General features: G+C 37.9%; 1 long non-coding RNA gene across 1 annotated transcript; it reads left to right on the top strand.

The window, feature by feature from the left end:
• The first annotated feature begins 372 nt into the window (after positions 1 to 372).
• LOC132642446 (uncharacterized) lies at positions 373 to 8,885 on the top strand. The gene is made up of 3 exons (XR_009583165.1): positions 373 to 670; positions 1,400 to 1,448; positions 8,618 to 8,885. It is a non-coding gene; the product is annotated as an uncharacterized LOC132642446 (long non-coding RNA).
• Positions 8,886 to 19,250: the final 10,365 nt, after the last annotated feature.

Raw genomic sequence — 19,250 nt, 5'->3', positions numbered from 1 at the left:
TCCAAGGACTTTTCAATCCCGATTTTAATAAGTGCACGATTTGCTAATTAATTACAATTAGTATGGAAATATTAGTGAAGATTAGGGATTAATTAATCATGATTAGATTATTAAGTGGGGATTAATGATTAATTAAGTTAATTATCCGAATATTGGTTAAATGCTGGAATACAATCGGAGACAAGGGATTTAATTGTTGGATAAGTTTAGTGGGGGATTAGACTTTAATTATGAAATTAGTGGATAATATTAATCATGGAGCCACTTTCCACGTGTAACTTTTGTAAGTGACCAGCATATGACTAATTAGTATATGTTGTGGCTAATTTGGAGCCAAGTCTTCATTACTTATAGATGAAGGATACACTTGAATTCACATTGCAAAATACTCCTTCATGTCCAAAGAAAAGAAAATGTACCAGCAGTAAGCTTCATTGTTACCTCAATTTCGTTCTTATAACTCCACAATCAACTATATTTCCTATTTCCATTGATGGGGGGCAGAACGTGAATCTACATTTTCAAAGGGAGAAAAAGATGAAGTTTACCATTGAAGCAAAAAAAAAAACCAAAGAACGTGATTAGTTTTGTAATCAGCAACTTGGAAAGTTCTAAAGTTAAGTGACAACGTGATTCATTTTTCAAGAGCAGCAACATATTTCTATTTAAGGTAAGAAATCCTCTCTCATAAATGTATTTGAGTTATCCGAGTCATATCTACGTTGTTAGATGAAAGAATTACGAAAACTATATCGGAAATCGGATAAATTTTCGTTGTTATCATACGGACTGTTTGGTGGTTGTTACAAATTGTTTTGTGGGCTGGATTATAATTGGATTGGCTGCAGTTGTTGTTGTTTTGGTTGTTGTTATATTATGTATATACGAAAATAAAGATGTGTATACAAGCATCGGTATAGGAATGTATATTAGGCTGTTTTGGAGCTGATTTACGAATGGATTTACTTTTAGTTTGATATGAAATTATTGGTATTGTTGTTGTTGGTATAATGATTAATATTTTGGCTAAGTTGGAATCACGAGGATTATTATGTTTTAGGGAAGATGCTGCCCGAATATCGTTAGATTTCTAAGTAATTAAGGATTGGTTTGAAAGAGTATCCTAATTTAATTATTGGCATATTTGGTATTATTTGTAGATTGTATGAGATTAGTGAAATGTGGGCCAAATTCTATAGAGTTATGAAATGAGTTATTGTTCTGTTTCCATGGAATTTATCTGATGACGTTGTTGATGTCTTTGTTTGTAATTTGGAAATGATATGAAGTTTGATTAGAACGAATTATACAACGGATTCATTAAATCATTTTGTTAAGTTAATATGAGTTTAAAGCTAATTCCTACGGACTAATTTGAGCATATAGCTTTGGGATATAGATCTGCAGGTTCAAGAAATGAGACATGGGATGAGTAAGTAAGCGACAAGGTATGTAAAGATAACCCTTCCTTCTTTTTTGGATGATCTTTATGAAACAAACCAAAGTATTTTTATAAAGCCACCTAATTTTTAGGAAATTAGGAAAATAAATTTGAAAAGGGTTCATTTAAAATGGCTAAATTTTAAAAGAAACCTAATCTAACCAAAGTATGTGTAAGGGTTCTGGTGATCCGCCAGGGAAGGTGTTAGGCACTCCGGTATTAAGGATTCATAAAATATGGTTGACCTACGGGTTCTAATAGTATGCCTTTGTAGACAAATTATTTATAGTGGAAAAATTGTTTTGGCTTATACTCCCGCGACAAAGAGTTTAGTCATTCATAAAAAATCTATCACATTTCAAGAAACGAAAGTGGGAAAGTTTTGCCCAAAATTGGGCGTTTGGGTTTCGGACTAGAACACCTAGGTTAACTCCCGAAGGCCTTTAACCTAGGTAGAACACCACATAAGCCCACCCTTTTAAGTTTTTTAAAGAGTTTTTAGTTATGTTTAGAACATAGTTTAAGGCATACTATTAGTGTCCATTTGTCAACTATATTTATTTTTTTATCAAATTTAAACCAATTATTATTTTTTTAGATAGTCCAAGTTTTTGAAAGTCCAAATCAGTCCACAAGTCTTAAATTAGTCCATATAGTCTTAAATTAGTCCATATAGTCCACAAGTTCTTAAAATAATCATTTCAGTCCTCATATATATAAAAATAAATCGATCAATTTTTGTCCAAGTTTGCGAAATGGTATTAATTTTAGGAGAGTTGTGTGAGTCATATCCTTTTTATTCAAGTCAATTTGTAATATTTTGAAAGTCAAGTTTTGGCAACTCTTAAATTATAGCATAACTTTTAAAGGTTCCAATAAATAAAATAGATGCTCAAACTCTGAATATGAAATTCATAAATAAAGAGATAAGGAATTGGGCCGACCAAGCCCAATAAGAATGTGTTATGTAGTTAGGGTAATCCTCGGGTCCAAAAGTACGCTCCATTTTTGCTCCAAGTTGGTAGACTCGATCAAGATACGTTAGTGGGCCCCGTTGGGACCCACCAACGGGTTTGGGTGGACAAGAACACAAATAGGTATAAATAGTATTAGTACTCATTCATAAATCAAACTAAGTACAATATTAAGACTACAATAATTATTACAAAACCAAAATGAATTTAAGTGATCGATCCTAGCCCATTAACAATAATCGACAGCATCCAACAACCCAAATGACCTAGATACAAAAATAGGCTCTAAATAGTAGTAATGATAGGTCAAATATAGAAATGCAGATGACTGGCCCAAATAACAAACCCAAGCTAAATATTTCGAAGTGTCAAGGGGTAATATACATGATATACCACCGGTATACTACTCCATTTTCTCAAATTTTTCTAAGTTTTCAAGCTGTGATATACATGGTATACTATTAGTATACTACTCAATTTTCTTCTCAAATCATCTAAGTGTCAAAGCTGTTGTATGCATGATATACCACTGGTATACTTGCTAAGATGCAGAGCAAAACCCTTTGAAGGGCATACCCTCCATATACACTTGCTATATACCATATACTCATTTGACTTCAGCTTTAAAACAACACACACAAATCACATAAAAGCTTCATGTTTTTCCCAGAAATCCCCAGCATCTCAAAGTTAAGTATTCAACAGCCAATCCAGGCTAAACAAGCACGCAAAGGTTCTATAATGTGCAACTTCAAAACTAATTATCAATATACTTAGGACAAGAAAGTCACAGGAAAGTTCAACTGATGCAAAAGCTAAGATATCAAGCAGCTTCGACAGTAAAGAGGTTGGTAATGCAAGGTTTATCAAGTGTCAATTCTCAGAAACAGCCATGGTATAACCAAATGAGACATAACACTCTTTAGGTGATAAACAGGTAACATCAACAATGGGGGGGGGGGGGGGGGGGGGGGGGGAGGATAAAGGAGTAAGGTAGCACAAGATTAAGAAGTAAAGGAGAGAGAAGGGAAAAGGAACAGGGTAAAGGCTATAACTCTCACACTCAGAGTTCTAGTTCTTAAATTTTAGACGAAATCAATAGTTAAAAGAGACATAGTACTAAATTATCCCATCAAGAGTTCATTTTAGTTAATAGAGAGCTTTATACAAATGCTAGGAGATCATCTTTAAACAACCCACTACAGATCAAGGAAGGTACAGAAACAGGTTTCAAGGTCCAAAGCCATTTTTGCATATTAGTAAAGGATAATGCACAGAAATAGCTCAGTGTTAAAAAGGTAATCAAGAAATGTTCATGCTGCTGACTTAGGTTACAAGGTGGTGTGTTAGGCATGACTTGATTCAAACAAGTAAACTGGAGCAAGGAATCCCATATATGAATTTCAAAAACTCATAATTGAGTAGCAAGAATAAGTATAAATAAGCAGGTGCTATACTTGGATTTTTAAAGCAGTTTAGTCTTTATTTCCAGTCCATTCACCCTTAGCCCCTATGTGATCTATGTTATACAAGAAACCTCAGGAATATGGTCTTATATTAATATAAGCTACAAAGAGCAATTTTCATGGAAAACTACAAATAAATAGAGTACGAGGAAGTATCAGAAATTCAGATACAAGATCAACCTATAAACTGTCCCCCAGTCCCTCTTATTTCAATTTTGAGGTAAAAGCCAAGTTCTTTGTAACTTCCTTACCTTATTCTTTTTCCAGTTCCCAGAAATGAAGCCAACAAATGCACACAAAATCCAAGACAATTAGACTCTTCTAAGATCAAAATATCCTGCAAATCCTACAGATTTCATGTTTTAACCAATTCTCCACCTAGATAGTCTCAATTTCATGAAACAGATTTAGGAAAGATCATTTTCATCTTCTTATGCTTAGCAAAGTTCAGAAATGACAAGATAAGGCAAATAAGCAAACAAAACATGTGACTAGTCTAATCTTTAAGCAAAGCAGCTATTGTTAAATGGCTTCCAGAAATTCATCCTTAGATTATTCTTAAGTTAACTAAATGGCAAAGAATCATTTTTAGTTTCATTCATGTCATAACAAAGTGTTACAGAATCAAGCAGGAGGTCTAAAGTTGTTTCTTCTAAACCAATGTTAATTTAAACAAGTTTAGGTAATATCACAGATTTGTTGCTATTTTCCAGGCCTCTAAGTCCTGATTTTAGTCCATTCTTAAGTTGCCAAGGTCACAAATAGTCACTTAGGATTATCTTAGTACATATCCATGCTCATAGAGCATTAACAGGGTCCTTAAATGAAGATTTATACTAAGAATTATTCAGAATTTACGCACAGGAATCCAAAACAAGGAGTAGGAGTCACACAGGGGTCTTATTAAGTTACAAAGAGTGATTAAGACTAAATCAGACAGGTTCACAATAATCAAAGAGAGTATAAATCTATCTTAGGTGCAAACATATGTCAAATAGAGTCGTAGTAAGTGATAGATAATAGGAAAACTCACATAGAAACACTTATGAGCCTAATCAATTCACAGAGAAATTTAGCTAATGGTCAAGTCTTAAAGAAGTCAAACAAACAGAAGAAAGAAAAGGAACTTAAGTTGTTACTAAGTCTATTTTTCTTTTCTTTTTTTAACTCTCTATATTCAGTTTTAACCCTTTTGTACTCCTACTTATCTTAACAACAAGAACACATGAAATTTACACTCAAATTTAAAACAGAGACATGAACAGTTTTCATAATGAACTAGGTGAGAGACCAGTGAAGAAGGGGAGACAAGCCACTACAAACTAATGCTTATACTAAATAGTTTAGGAAAAAACAGTTCATTTCTTTTCCTTTTTAGACAGTTTCAATTAATCAACACACATAGGTTTAGGAATAAGTTCCAAGATTTCAAAACTCTACTTCAACAAGAAGGTTTGGGGAATTCAAACTACCTTTAAAAATATTAGATTGCTTAAAGTGAACAATAAGAGGCATAAGATCAGTTTCAATTTCTATAGACTTAAGCTTGGCAAATTTCTGAAAAAATTCAAGTTCTTTATAGTGAAACCAAGTTGGAAGCCATATATTAGATTTTTTTGAAATCACTTAGATTCAAGAACAATGCCACAAAGCAACTAAAAAAAAAAAAACTGATTTAGTCTAAGATAAATAAGGCTGGATCATCTTCATAACCTAATGAGCAGAAATTAGTGAAAACAAAGCTAAGTGCCTAAATTTCAAATAAAACAGTACCAAGTTCTAACAAAAACCAACATAATAGAACTAGAATCTGAAACAACCTACTACAACAAGACCAAATTCACAATGCAATTAATCATGTCTTATCTTTTAGCTTCCAGAAATCCAAAAAAAAATAAAGAGAACCTCAAACATGATTCAGATCAACTCAATGCCATTATAGAACCTAAAACACTATCAAAACTATATTACCAACTAGACTAAGATAAAAATGTGATCAAATCAACCAACCAAAGTCTCAAAACACATAATTAAACAATAGGACAGTTATTCAAGCTCATATAAGTGCTAAAAATAAAATAGGAGAATAGTGATGTTACCTTTTTATAGGGCAACCAAAAGATCAAAAGGAGGGGTTGAATCACAAACTTCAAACACCAACACCCAAAAAACCTTAAACAGCCCCTTTGTTCTTGAATTTTTAAAAGTAATAACAGTGTTTATGTATGATATCAGTAAAATAGTGTAATAATAGTATATTTTTAGGCAATATAGTAGTAATATAACAGTAGGATAGGAAGATCAATGTGACAATCGAACCCTAGCTATTTTAAGAGAGAATTTTTTATTAAAAAAATCAGACCCATAAAATGTCACAATCATATTCTATTTATAGCATGATAATCACAACCCTAAGGACAAAAATGACCCGAAATGAAATCAAATTTCCCCCCAATTCTATAACAAATTCGAATTTAAGTTAAGGACAACAACATTCTCAGCAAATTTGTACCTATTGTACCTTATCCAACAAAATTTCACACAAATCACGTAATCCAGCTAACAATCTAACTAATTGTACCCGAAAAAATACAAATAAATTAAAAAAATACTAGGATAGTACGCCTTGTCATCAATAAAAAAATTATTATATTCTAACGATGCAATAGTACTAAAATCGTACCAAACAACATAGAATCCCCCAACAATGGTACGCAAATCAGAAGGAATCTTTAGGAAATTATCCTAAGTCCCTCATTTAATTTACATAGTGCATAAGTTGGCTAAGGGCTCAAGGCCCTGCCCATGGAAACTATGCACAGGAGAAACACGAGCAACATCCCCAAAATAATTCAAATTCGAGACCAACTGGCGAAGATTATATGAAATTAAACCTGAAAATGGTGAGAACACTGTGACAAGGAACAAAACCCCTCAAAAATCCCACGAAGAACAGTCATGGATTGGCCATCGATGGCGGAACCCTATGGTAGAAAATAAATCGCCTGAGAAAGAGGGGAAAGGGGTCGGGTGAAACGAGGGGGTGTGAAGTTTGTTTTAAAACTTCACACTCCCTTTTTTTTTAAAACATTAACAACCCCCCCCCCCCCCCCCCCTTAGTTTAAAAATAATAAATAGAAACCCCTCATTAATTTAAATCATATATTAAAAATACTCATTTTACAAAGTAAAATAATTATTTTGGAAAATTAAAATTCAAAACTCGAAAATTAAAAATATTAGCTTTAAAACAAGCCTAATATTGCCATAGTTCTGAGGGATATTTAAAAATGACAAAAATGTGGTAAAAATGAGTCGTAATTAATACATTGTTTAAATCAACAATTTTCCCAGACTTGACGGATCGGGATGAAAGCGAATAACTCTTATTTCTCATATTTGTCAGTTTTTTCAGGAAATAATGATTAAAAGTCATTTTTGCAATTTTCTCGGGATTTTTAAAATTTTAAAATTGAAAGGAAGTGTCCTTACTCCGTCTTTGACTCGGGAAATTTGAAAATTAAAATACGCATCTCATGAGGTGAAAATTAGGTGTCAAAAATGTTCTTCCCTTTATTACTTATATTGAGTTGATTTAGAGGTTAGAAAGTCATAAAGGTGAAAGGAATCATGGTAGGGAAGGTCATAAAGTATTGTGTGGTAATTGTTGACTATGAATGGATTTTTAAAGAATTTTTTTGGAATGATTTGAGTGTAATTTGAATATAATATCTTGACTATGGAATTGTTGACATTGTTATAGATGTTTGAGTGTTGTTTAGAAGATTGGTGGAACTATAAGAGATAAAGGAAATGCAGCCCGATTTTCGTCAACTCATTTATTAGTTTAGTTTGACCATATAAGCGTTTCAACGACTTAAGCTTAGTATGAATCAACTAGAATGTAGATTTGCAAACTCGAGAGCATAGGCGTTGAGTATTAAGGAGACAACGAGGTATGTTAAGGCTATCCCATTCCTTTTTTTTGGCACGATCCTTATGAATCAAACGTATACGTAACGTTATCCATAATGACTTTATTCTTAGAGGTAGGAATGATCCATTTGATTCATTTTCCATATTGTTATCCTCAGAAAGTCTTACTTAGATCCAGTTTGGTCTTTAGAGTCACTTGTACTCCTATCATGTTTATGCATATATATATAATGTCGTCACCTTCTCCATACCCAATACATCTATATATGATGCATAATATACGCGCATATAGCACCTGAGGGGTCATAGGTCTGCATATATATATATATATGCAGACCTATGACCCCTCAGGTGCTATATGCGCGTATATTATGCATCATATATAGATGTATTGGGTATGGAGAAGGTGACGGCATTATATACGCACTACCACCTGATCAGCTGGTCATATGATGATACGATGATCATGATGCCCACAGAGGCTGATACAACACAATACGATAGATACGATACGATGGGATGCCCACAGAGGCTTGACAGGCGTTATATACACATATATATGTTTGACCCTTATGCATACATGCACATTATTTATACATATCATTAGACCTCAGAGATAGTTCAGATGCACAGTAATTATATACATGATTCACACGCAGGGACAGTTCAGACATACATGTTGCATTCACTTACCCTATAGTTTCTTATGTCTCTCTAATGTTACACTCATGCATCACATACTCAGTACTTTGTCCGTACTGACGTCATTTTGTTTATGCACGTTGTGTTCATGCCCGCAGGTATATAGGGAGACGGTACAGATTCTTAGGCTGCCATCTCAGCATGGGTACAGGAGCACTACACTTGTTCCGGAGTTGCAGTTCAGCATGGTATGATTCTTTTTTATATATATGGGCATGGCGGGGTCCTGTCCCGTCGCTATTATGGTATGTACTCCATGAAGAGGCTCGTAGATAGATATGTACAATTAGTTGTTTTGTGACCTTTCGGTCCATATTTTGTTATATCGTTTGACAGCCATATCGGCCCGTATATATGGGCACAGTTTGAAGATATATATATATATATATATATATATATATTCCCATCCAGTTATGATATTTCTGAGTCAGCTTCATGGCCCACTCAAACATGACCATGAGATGTACGTTTTGAGGTACTCGGTAGGCTAGCACCAGGTGTCCGTCATGGTCCTCTGGCTGGGTCGTGATATTAGGGTTTATCATGAACATGTCTAGAACCCTAGTTTTTGCAGAACTTTCATATAATCATGGAAGAACGTGGCGTCGGGATGAACAACGATGTTCCCACACGTAGATAGAAACCCTACATACCTGGTTATGCTCCAAAACTTGTATCAATAATATGTACTTGAAGCAGAATCCCTAAAGCCTTAGTCCTGAATCCTTTAAATACGTTTTCTTGAAAACCCTTGGTTAAAACATTGAATTCTTACTTAGTAATCATGGACAAACTTTAGAATTATCTTGGAATAGCTTGCCTTAATGTATCTTGATGGTAGGGAGAGGAGAACTTCGTTCCTGGGACATGAGGGAATTAAAATTGAAAAATAAAACTGAACCCACGTATTTATACTTTCTGGCTGAAGTAGGTGGAGTATGGCCTTCATGTACGGCCCGTACTTGAAAGTACAACCCGAACATTCTGGTCGTACATGGGAAGCAAATTCCAGTGGCAACGATATTCAACGGGGGAAGTACAGCTTGCATAGTACGTCCTGTACTTTATTGTACGGCCCATACAATCTTGCCCGTACTTAGATGAAAATTTCCAGAACCTCCAACTTTCTCCTAAGGCAAGGTACGCCCTAAAAGTACGGCCCGTACAATTTGACGTAGCCCGTACTTTTCCCGTTCTGAAGGAATTTTCCCAATTCCGCATTCCCGTCTTGGTTTCTAAGTCCCAAATCATGAACGTAGCCTAGTTTAAAGGTACGAGGTGTTACAATATCTCCCCATTGGGATCATTCGTCCTTGAATGTTGGGTCAGGGTTAAGATGGGTACTGCACATGGCTTGAATACATGATCGTGAAAGAAACATGATATGAAACATGAGTTGGACTTACATAACGTAGTTACATGGAAACATGAATACTGAAGCATGAGACATGGGTACTGAATACGTGAACGTGAACGTGAAACATGAGACATAAATATGTAAGGGACATGACATGGATATGGAGGTTGTTTACCTTGAACATCCTCTGCTTGCTCTTCAAACAAGTACGGATACTTGGATTTCATATCTTCTTCGGCTTACCATGTAGCGTCTTTAACTTTTTGACTCCTCCATACGACCTTCACTGAGGTTACTTCCTTAGTTCTCAACTTGCACACCTGACAATTAAGAATGGCTACGGGGATTTGTTCATGGGTCAAACCATCCTTAACCGTTATGGTGTCAGTGAGAACAACCAACAACGGGTCTCCCACACATTTTTTTAACATACACATGGAACACTGAATGTTCAGCAGCCAACTCTTATGGAAACTCAAGCTCATAAGCTACTTGACCAATCCTTCACAGGATCTTGTAAGGTCCAATATATCGAGGACTAAGCTTCCCTTTCTTCCCAAATATCATAATACCTTTCATAGGTGAAACTTTTAGGAACACCCAATCATCAACTTGAAACTCTAAGTCTCTTCTCCTCACATCTTTATAGGACTTCTGACGACTCTGAGCCGTTCTCAAACGCTCTTGACTCAACTTGACTTTCTCCATAGCCTGATAGACCAAGTCTGGCCCTAGCAATTCTGCCTCACCAACTTCGAACCAACCAATGGGTGATCTACATCTTCGCCCATAAAGAGGCTCAAACGGTGTCATCTTGATACTAGCATGGTAACTGTTATTATAAGAAAATTCAATGAGAGGCAAGTGGTCATCCCAATTACCTTTGAAATCTAGGACACATGCTCTCAATATGTCCTCAAGAGTCTTAATAGTGCGCTCTGCCTGGCCGTTTGTCTACGGATGAAAAGTTGTGCTAAGGTTTACCTTGGTACCCAATCCCTTCTAAAAGGATTTCTAGAAGTTCGTTGTGAACTGAGCACCACGATCTGAAATAATAGATAAAGGAGTCCCATGAAATTTGACAATCTCCTGAATGCATAACTTGGCATAATCTTCTACTGAATCTGTGGTCTTGACTGACAAAAAGTGTGCTGACTTAGTAAGTCAGTACACAATCACCCAAATCGAGTCATGTCTGCGGGATGAGTGAGGTAGACCTGTTATGAAGTCCATGTTTATCATCTCCTATTTCTAAAACAGAATATCAATATTCATGCCAAAACCACCAGGCCTCTGGTGTTTGGCTTTCACTTGCTGACAATTCGGACATTTAGCCACAAAATCTGTTACATTCTTCTTTATATCATTCCACCAAGAAATCTCCTTAAGATCATGATACATCTTAGTGGAACCTGGATGAATGGAATACCTGGAATTGTAAGCTTCTGACATAATTCTCTTTCTGAGCCCATCTACATCTGGAACACATAATCTGCCTCGGTACCTCAAGGTACCATTATCTCCCCCTTGTTCAAGAGTAATTGTCTTATGCTTGTGAATCCCTTTTTCAGTTGTAATAAGTAGGGATCACTAAACTGCTTTTCTTTAACTTCTACCACTAAGGAGGAATGAACTCTATTCTGAACAACAATACCACCATCCTTGGAGTCCAAGAGTCAAACTCCTAGATTAGCTAAACGGTGAACTTCCTTTGTCATAGTTCTTGTATCTTCCTCAACGTGAGCTAAACTTCCCATGGAACGCCGAGTAAGAGCATCGGCTACCACATTTTCTTTCCTTGGATGACAGAGAATATCCACATCATAGTCCTTAAGCAATTTGAGCCATCTTCTCTGCCTAAGATTCAGCTTCCTTTGCTTGAAGATATACTACAGGCTTTTATGATCAGTGAAAACAGTAACATGCACTCCATACAAATAATGACGCCATATCTTAAGTGCAAAAACCACGACGGCCAATTCTAGATCATGAGTCAAATAATTTTTTTCATGAATCTTACGCGAGATGCATAAGTTACAACCTTACCATGCTACATTAAGACACATCCGAGATCAATTCCTGAAGCATCACAATAAACTACGAACCCTTCGGTTCCCTCTGGTAGTGTCAAAACTAGAGTAGAAGTTAACCACTTCTTCAATTCTTCAAAGCTTTGCTCGCATTCATCTGACCGCTGAAACTTAACCTTTTTCTGAGTCAATTTAGTCAACAGAGCATAAATAGAGGAAAATCCCTCCACAAAACATCTGTAATAGACTACCAGACCCAAGAAACTTCTTATATCGAAAGCTGAGGTGGGTCTGGGCCAATTCTTTACGGCATCAATTTTCTGAGAGTCATCCTTCACACCATCACCTGTAATTAAATGGCCTAGAAATTCCACTGACTTGAGCCAAAATTCACACTATGAGAATTAAGCATACAGCTCATGGTCCTGAAGTGTCTGTAATAGTATTGTGAGATGCGCTGCATGATCAGTCTCGCTTCGAGAATACAAAAAAATATCATCAAAAAATACAATGACGAATAAATCAAGATACGGCTTGAAGACCCTGTTTATAAGGTCCACGAAAGTAGCTGGTGCATTTGTCAGCCCAAACTACATGACAAGATATCCAAAATGACCATAACGAGTTCCAAAAGTGGTCTTAGGAATATCAACTTCCTTAACTTTTAACTGATGGTATCCTGATCTGACGTCAATCTTAGAATAACGCTAGGAACCTTGAAGTTTGTCGACCAAATCGTCTATCCTAGGAAGAGAGTATCTATTCTTAAAGGTGACCTTGTTCAACTGGCGGTAATCAATGCATATGCGTAAAGAACCATCTTTCTTTAGGGCAAACAAGACTGGCACACCCCAAGGTAAAACACTAGGCCTAATAAATTCCTTATCAAGGAGATCTTTTAACTTGCCTTTTAACTCTTTTAACTCTGCTGGAGCCATTCTGTATGGCGGAATAGATATTGGCTCAGTGCCGAAAAGTAGATCACCAAAGTCTATCTCCTTATCAGGAGGAACTCCGAGAAGATTCTCTGGAAGGACTTGTAGAAATTCGTTAACAACTGGTACTATCACACCCTAACCTAGGTGAGGTGTGATTGGCACCCAACACCCTACAATGACCAAGCAAACAAAACTGTAACTCTTACCCTCTGTGTCTTAGAGGACTAACTAGGCCAAAGAGGCCAACCTGTAAACATAATATCGTATTTGGGCCGACGAGGCCTCATGTTGTTACATCTGTACTTTAGACTAACTCAATAAGATGAGACCATCCCAACGCATACATGAATAGCTATCTAGCTGACTAAGCCAGTATACGTCTCTGTAAGCAGTAATAACCAATAACAGACATATACAAGGGCCGACAAGGCCTCTATACTGACATACTGAACTGATAGGACATGTCCACAAGCCTCCACAGGAGTCTAACTGTAACATAGTAGGGATAGGGCCCCGGCCTACCCATACTATATGTAGACAAAACTCTGGACCTGGTAACTCCAAATGACATGAAACTCACCACACTGGCTGGTACTCGGCAAATCCTATCGGTGTGATCCTCCTGGCAACCTATCTGAACCTTCAGGCAGGAACGCAGCATCCCCAAGGCAAAGAAACATTAGTACGAAATAATGTACCGAGTATGTAAGGAGGAAATGAACCATAATGTAAATAAGAAGGATAAGAATCAACTTGTAACCTCTAACTTACCGCTGAGAGCCTAACATGTATATCTCTACAATCTCATATATGTACAACACTATAATTCTGACTAACTCATCGTTGTAGCGCTGACTGCCTGATTGATCAGTGGTAAATGCCCACTCGCTATATTTCAGAAATGCCGGTAAAGAGAAAAGCTACGGCAGCCCAAAAAGGCAAGACGGTGGCAGAAAAGCGGGCTGAAAGAGCACCGCCAACGGATATAGAGGAAGGTGAGTCCCAGAATGCGGCTCAATCTCAGTCCTCTCACTCAGTGCCTATTTTTGAGGAGCATGAGGGAGCCTCAACCCCAGCTCCTCCACCGGATGCTTCAAGCAAAGATGTAAAAGAGGATATTCATTTACTTACTCAGTTGCTTGCCACTCAGACTCAGTGGCAAGGTACAGGGTAAGGTGATAGGGCTGTTAGTGCGAGGGCCCATGATTTTATTAGCTTGAACCCTCCGAAATTTTTATGGTCAAAGCCGGAAGAGGACCTTCAGAATTTTGTTGATGGGATGTTAGGGACACTTCGGTTAATGCATGCTTTAGACGTTGAATCGGTGGAGTTAACATCCTATAGACTCCGGGATGTCGCGGTTCATTGGTATACGGTTTGGATGGATTCACGGGGAGTCAATGCACCTCCCCCGGTATGGCAAGAATTTTTGGATGCCTTCCTCCGACTTTACTTGCCTCCAGAGGTTCGGCGGGCTAGAGCTGATAAATTCTTGAATCTTAGGCAAGGAAGTATGAGTGCCTTAGAGTATAGTATCCACTTCAATTCTTTGGCTAGGTATGCTTCGGCCAAGGTAGCGGATATGGGTGACCGAGTGCACCGATTTGTGAGAGGCCTAGGGCCACATTTGATGGATAGGTGCTTGACTGCGTCCCTTCAGGACAACATGGATATTTCACGCATTCATGCCCATGCCCAGAATTTGGAGGAAAGCCAACAACAGCAAAGAAGTGAGCGTGAGCATGATAGAGGGTATAACAAAAGGGCTAGATCTTTGGGTCCGACGAGTTAGTTTAGAGGCGGGCAAAGACAGTAGTTTTCAAGGCATTCAGCCCATTCTATGACTAGTCTGCCTCCACGGTTTACAGGCCAGAGTTTTGATAGATCTACTAATTCCGGGCCGAGTAAGAGTTTCAGGGCTTCAGATTCTCTGATCAGAGGCGATTCGGGTCAGGCATGGCCACTCGTGCCACGATGCTCCCAGTGCAGGAAGTTACATTGGGGCCAGTGTCGACTAGGCTCAGAGGTTTGCTATGCATGCGGTCGGCCAGGCCATATCATGCGTGAGTGTCCCTCGGTTGGTAGCAGGGGCAGGGCCCAGCCTTCAGGGTCGGCAACTGGGTCTTCATCATCTATACGCCCTATGGGGCCAGATCACATGCGCCAGTCAGCCATGGTAGAGGTAGAGGGAGAGTTCCAGTTATAGTGGTCCTCGGCACCATATGTATGCATTGGCGAGACGCCAGAATCTTGAGTCTTCTCCCGATGTCGTTACAGGTATAATATCGGTATTCTCTCATGATGTGTATTCTTTGATAGATCTGGGCTCCATATAGTCATATGTTACTCCATATATTGCGGGTCGGTTTGGGGTCAAATCGGAGTCGATCAAACCTTTTGAGCTATCTATACCCGTTAGTGAACTGGTAATAGCTAGTCGAGTATATAGAAATTGTGTAGTTGTGATTTGTGACCATCGTACTATGGTTGATTTACATGAGTTAAAAATGGTAGACTTCGATGTTATCATAGGTATGGATTGGTTGGCTTCTTGCTATGCCAATGTTAATTGTAGAATGAAAATAGTTCGCTTCCAGTTTCCGGGAAAACCAGTTTAAGAATGGAAAGAAAATACTGTGTCCCCAACTAAAGGCAAGGAAAATGATCACAAAAGGTTGTATTTACCAACCAGTTCGGGTTCAAGATGTAGAAGCTGAACTGCCAACTCTTCAGTCTGTCCCCGTGGTGAATGAGTTCCCGAATGTATTCCTGGAAGAGCTTCCAGGCCTCCCTCCTGAACGGGAGATAGATTTTGCTATTGAAGTGTTACCGGATACAAAACCCATATCTATTCCTCCCTATAGGATGGCTCCCGCAGAGTTGAAAAAGTTGAAGGAGCAATTAAAGGACTTGCTTGAAAAGGATTTTATTAGGCCTAGTTCTTTCCTATGGGGAGCACCCATGTTGTTTGTGCGAAAGAAAGATGGCTCCTTGCGAATGTGCATTGACTATCGGCAACTGAATAAAGTGTATATCAAGAACAAATATCCACTCCCAAGGATTGACGACTTATTTGATCAATTACAAGGCGCCAAATGGTTTTCAAAGATAGATTTGAGATTCGGGTATCATCAGGTGCGAGTTAGGGAGAAAGATATTCCTAAGACAGCCTTCAGAACCAGATATGGTCATTTCGAATTCCGGGTAATGTCATTTGGGCTAACTAATGCACCGGCAGTGTTTATGGATTTGATGAACATTGTGTTCAGGCCCTTCTTAGATTTATTTGTGATTGTGTTCATCGACGATATCCTGGTATATTCTAGGTCCGAGACTAAACATGTGGATCACTTGCGTACTGTTCTTAGAGTTCTTCAAACTCGAGAGTTATTTGTCAAATTTTCTAAGTGTGAATTTTGGTTGAATTTGGTGACCTTTTTGGGGCATGTTAGGATTCTTACTCAGGGAATACTTGATTTGATTTAGGTTAGGTTTTTTTATCAGCCGATGGTATTCGGGTAGATACCCAAAAGATTGAGGTCGTGCAAATTTTGCCAAGGCCCACAACACCTACAAAGGTTCATAGTTTTCTGGGCTTAGCAGGTTATTACAGGATATTTGTAGAAGGTTTTTTTCTTCTATTTCTGCACCACTCACGAAGCTGACCCAGAAATCAGCTAAGTTTCAATGGACAGATGCCTGTGAACGTAGTTTCCAAGAGCTAAAGGATAGATTAACTTCTGCCCAGTCCTGACACTTCCAGAGGGATCGGAAGGTTATGTTGTCTATTGTGATGCTTCAGGTGTTGGGCTAGGCTGTGTGTTAATGCAACAGGGAAAGGTGATTGCGTATGCTTCAAGGCAGTTACGGAAACATGAGAAAAATTATCCAACCCATGATCTTGAATTGGCTGCAGTAATTCATGCATTGAAGATGTGGAGACATTATTTGTATGGCGTCCACGTTGATATTTATACAGATCATAAGAGCCTTCAGTATATCTTCAAGCAATGAGAATTGAAGTTACGGCAACGGCGATGGTTGGAATTGTTGAAAGACTATGATGTTGACATCTAGTATCATCCCGGGAAAGCAAATGTGGTGGCTAATGCTCTTAGCCGAAGATCCATGGGAAGTTTATGCAATGTTCAGCCAGAGAAAAGATATATAGCTCGTGAGCTCCAGCAGTTAGCTAGCCTAGGAGTTTGAGTAATGGACTCAGGCAGTATGGGAGCTATCATTCAAAATGCAGCGGTCTCGTCGCTAGTAGTTGAAGTAAAAGAGTGTCAATACAAAGATTCCATGTTAATTCATTACAGAAATACACTTCCTCAGAAGGAGAAGTCCTCATTTGAGATCTCTGGAGATGGAGTCCTCCAATGCCAAGGCAGGTTATGTGTTCCTGATGTTGCGGGACTACGCCACCAAATATTGAGAGAAGCCCATTGTTCCCGTTATTCCGTTCACCCCGGAACGACGAAGATGTATCATGATCTTAAATCTATATATTTGTCACACCCCACCCTAGGTAAGGTGTGATTGGCACCCTGTACCTTGCGGAAACCGAGCGAACCATCTTACAACTCATATCCTCTAAGTCTCGAATGGCAACAATAAGATCAAGAGGCTAAATATGAACATAATATCATGCATAAGTATATGTACAATAGACCCATGTATAATTTAATGATAAGTTCAGCTGTAAGATTGCAGACGACAGAAGTTGAAGGAATCAGTACTGAGGTAAGTAATGGAAAAAAGGATTATAAGTCAGATATGATAAGAATGTTGCAAGTACTATTGAAATGTATAGCCAATGAATGGAAGGGAAAGTGATCAGGGAAATATACAAGGACGATTGATAAAAGTTCAAGTTTATTCCGAGTTGTGACGCATAAGGTAAGTTTCGTCATCTTTGCATTTCTGTTCGATATTGGGAGCCCTGTGAGGCTAAAGTGTGTTACCCATGTATATATTTGGCCCTGTGAGACATTACATGTATTTTCTAGGCTGCGTGCAGGTTTGGATAGTAAGAAATGTAGGGGAAACTCTGTCAAAATTTTCCTAAAATCTAAGGACGAGGACCAAAGATTTAAGAGATAACAATGGTTATACGTCTATGATTACTACAGATTGATTAAAGGGAGAGTATAGGACAAGTTTATATGGGATGATAAAATAAAGATGACGCTACAAGTGCACATCGGGCATTAGTTATTAGAATCTAAAGTACTATTCCGGCTGGACAGGTAGTTGGGCATATCATTATTTCAAGTGTCCTCATAAATATCGATCGAGAATGGCAATGAAATACAACACCATAAGGTAAAACCTTTAAGAGGGGAAGTAAGTAAGCTTGAGTACGAGCACAAGGACTGACTAAGGTATTGGAGGAATTATGACACCCGACAATGGGGCAATTGAAAAGTAATATGGAGCTATGAAGCAAGATGAGCTAAGGAAATGCAAGGAGAAGTCATGAAAGTAGACGGAGATAAGATCGCAAGAAAAGGATTCAAGGATATAAATAGAGGAGATGAGCATTTAAGGAATTAAGAGATCCGTTTGACTGATAAACCGAAACAACAAATAAGTGCATTAGACTTATTAAGTGAGAGTCGGGCAAAGGTAAAAAAAATAAAAATAAAGGGAGAACCCCAAAGAAAATGATCAAAGGATATTGCGTTTAGTCGAAACAAGTTGGTGACAATGAACCCTCGTGGAACGAGTAAAATAATGGGGGGGAGGAAAGGAGGTTACAGATAAGGAAAGAACAAAGCAATTTGAATTCGCTGCAGGACAAAGACCCTTAGTTAAGAGTTCACTCCTAATTTATTAGCCAAACTAAGGAATCAGAAACTTTAAGGGTAAGTTGAAAGAAAGGAATCATTAAGGAGATATTTGTGATGTTTGATATAAGTACAAGAGCTACCGTCAGCGAGCGCAAGTGCAAGATATCCAATTAAGAGCAAGAGGAGTTAAGCCAAAATTCCGGTGTTAAACTGATTGATAAATAAGGTATCGCAAGGATTGACTTGACTACTATGGAAAGCAAAGGATGTTGTGATATGACTACTTTGAGGATATCAAAAAAGAAGGAATGAGAATGAATTAAACTCTAAGAAGATGAAGTTAGGGGATATCAGTGAGAACAAGAAATTGTAATTGAAAGTATGTATCACATAAAAGTGCAAACAGCAAAGGAAGAAAGATAACCTATGTAATTCGAATAAGTTTTAATTGAGCAAGTGAGCAAAGTAATTACCAGTGAATGCAGGTAATAACATGAACATTTACCTCAGAGAGAACTCTACCTTAACATTCGAGGACGAATGTTTTTGAAGGGGGGGGAGAATGTTACACCCCGTAGTTTCGTACATGAAAATTTATAAGTGTTGGACATTCT

The sequence above is a fragment of the Lycium barbarum genome, chromosome 5 (genome assembly GCF_019175385.1).
Source record: "Lycium barbarum isolate Lr01 chromosome 5, ASM1917538v2, whole genome shotgun sequence".
NCBI classification, from domain to species: Eukaryota; Viridiplantae; Streptophyta; class Magnoliopsida; order Solanales; family Solanaceae; genus Lycium; species Lycium barbarum.
The sequence above is the reverse complement of the archived record's forward strand: the minus strand, read 5'-3'. Positions and strand labels throughout refer to the sequence as shown.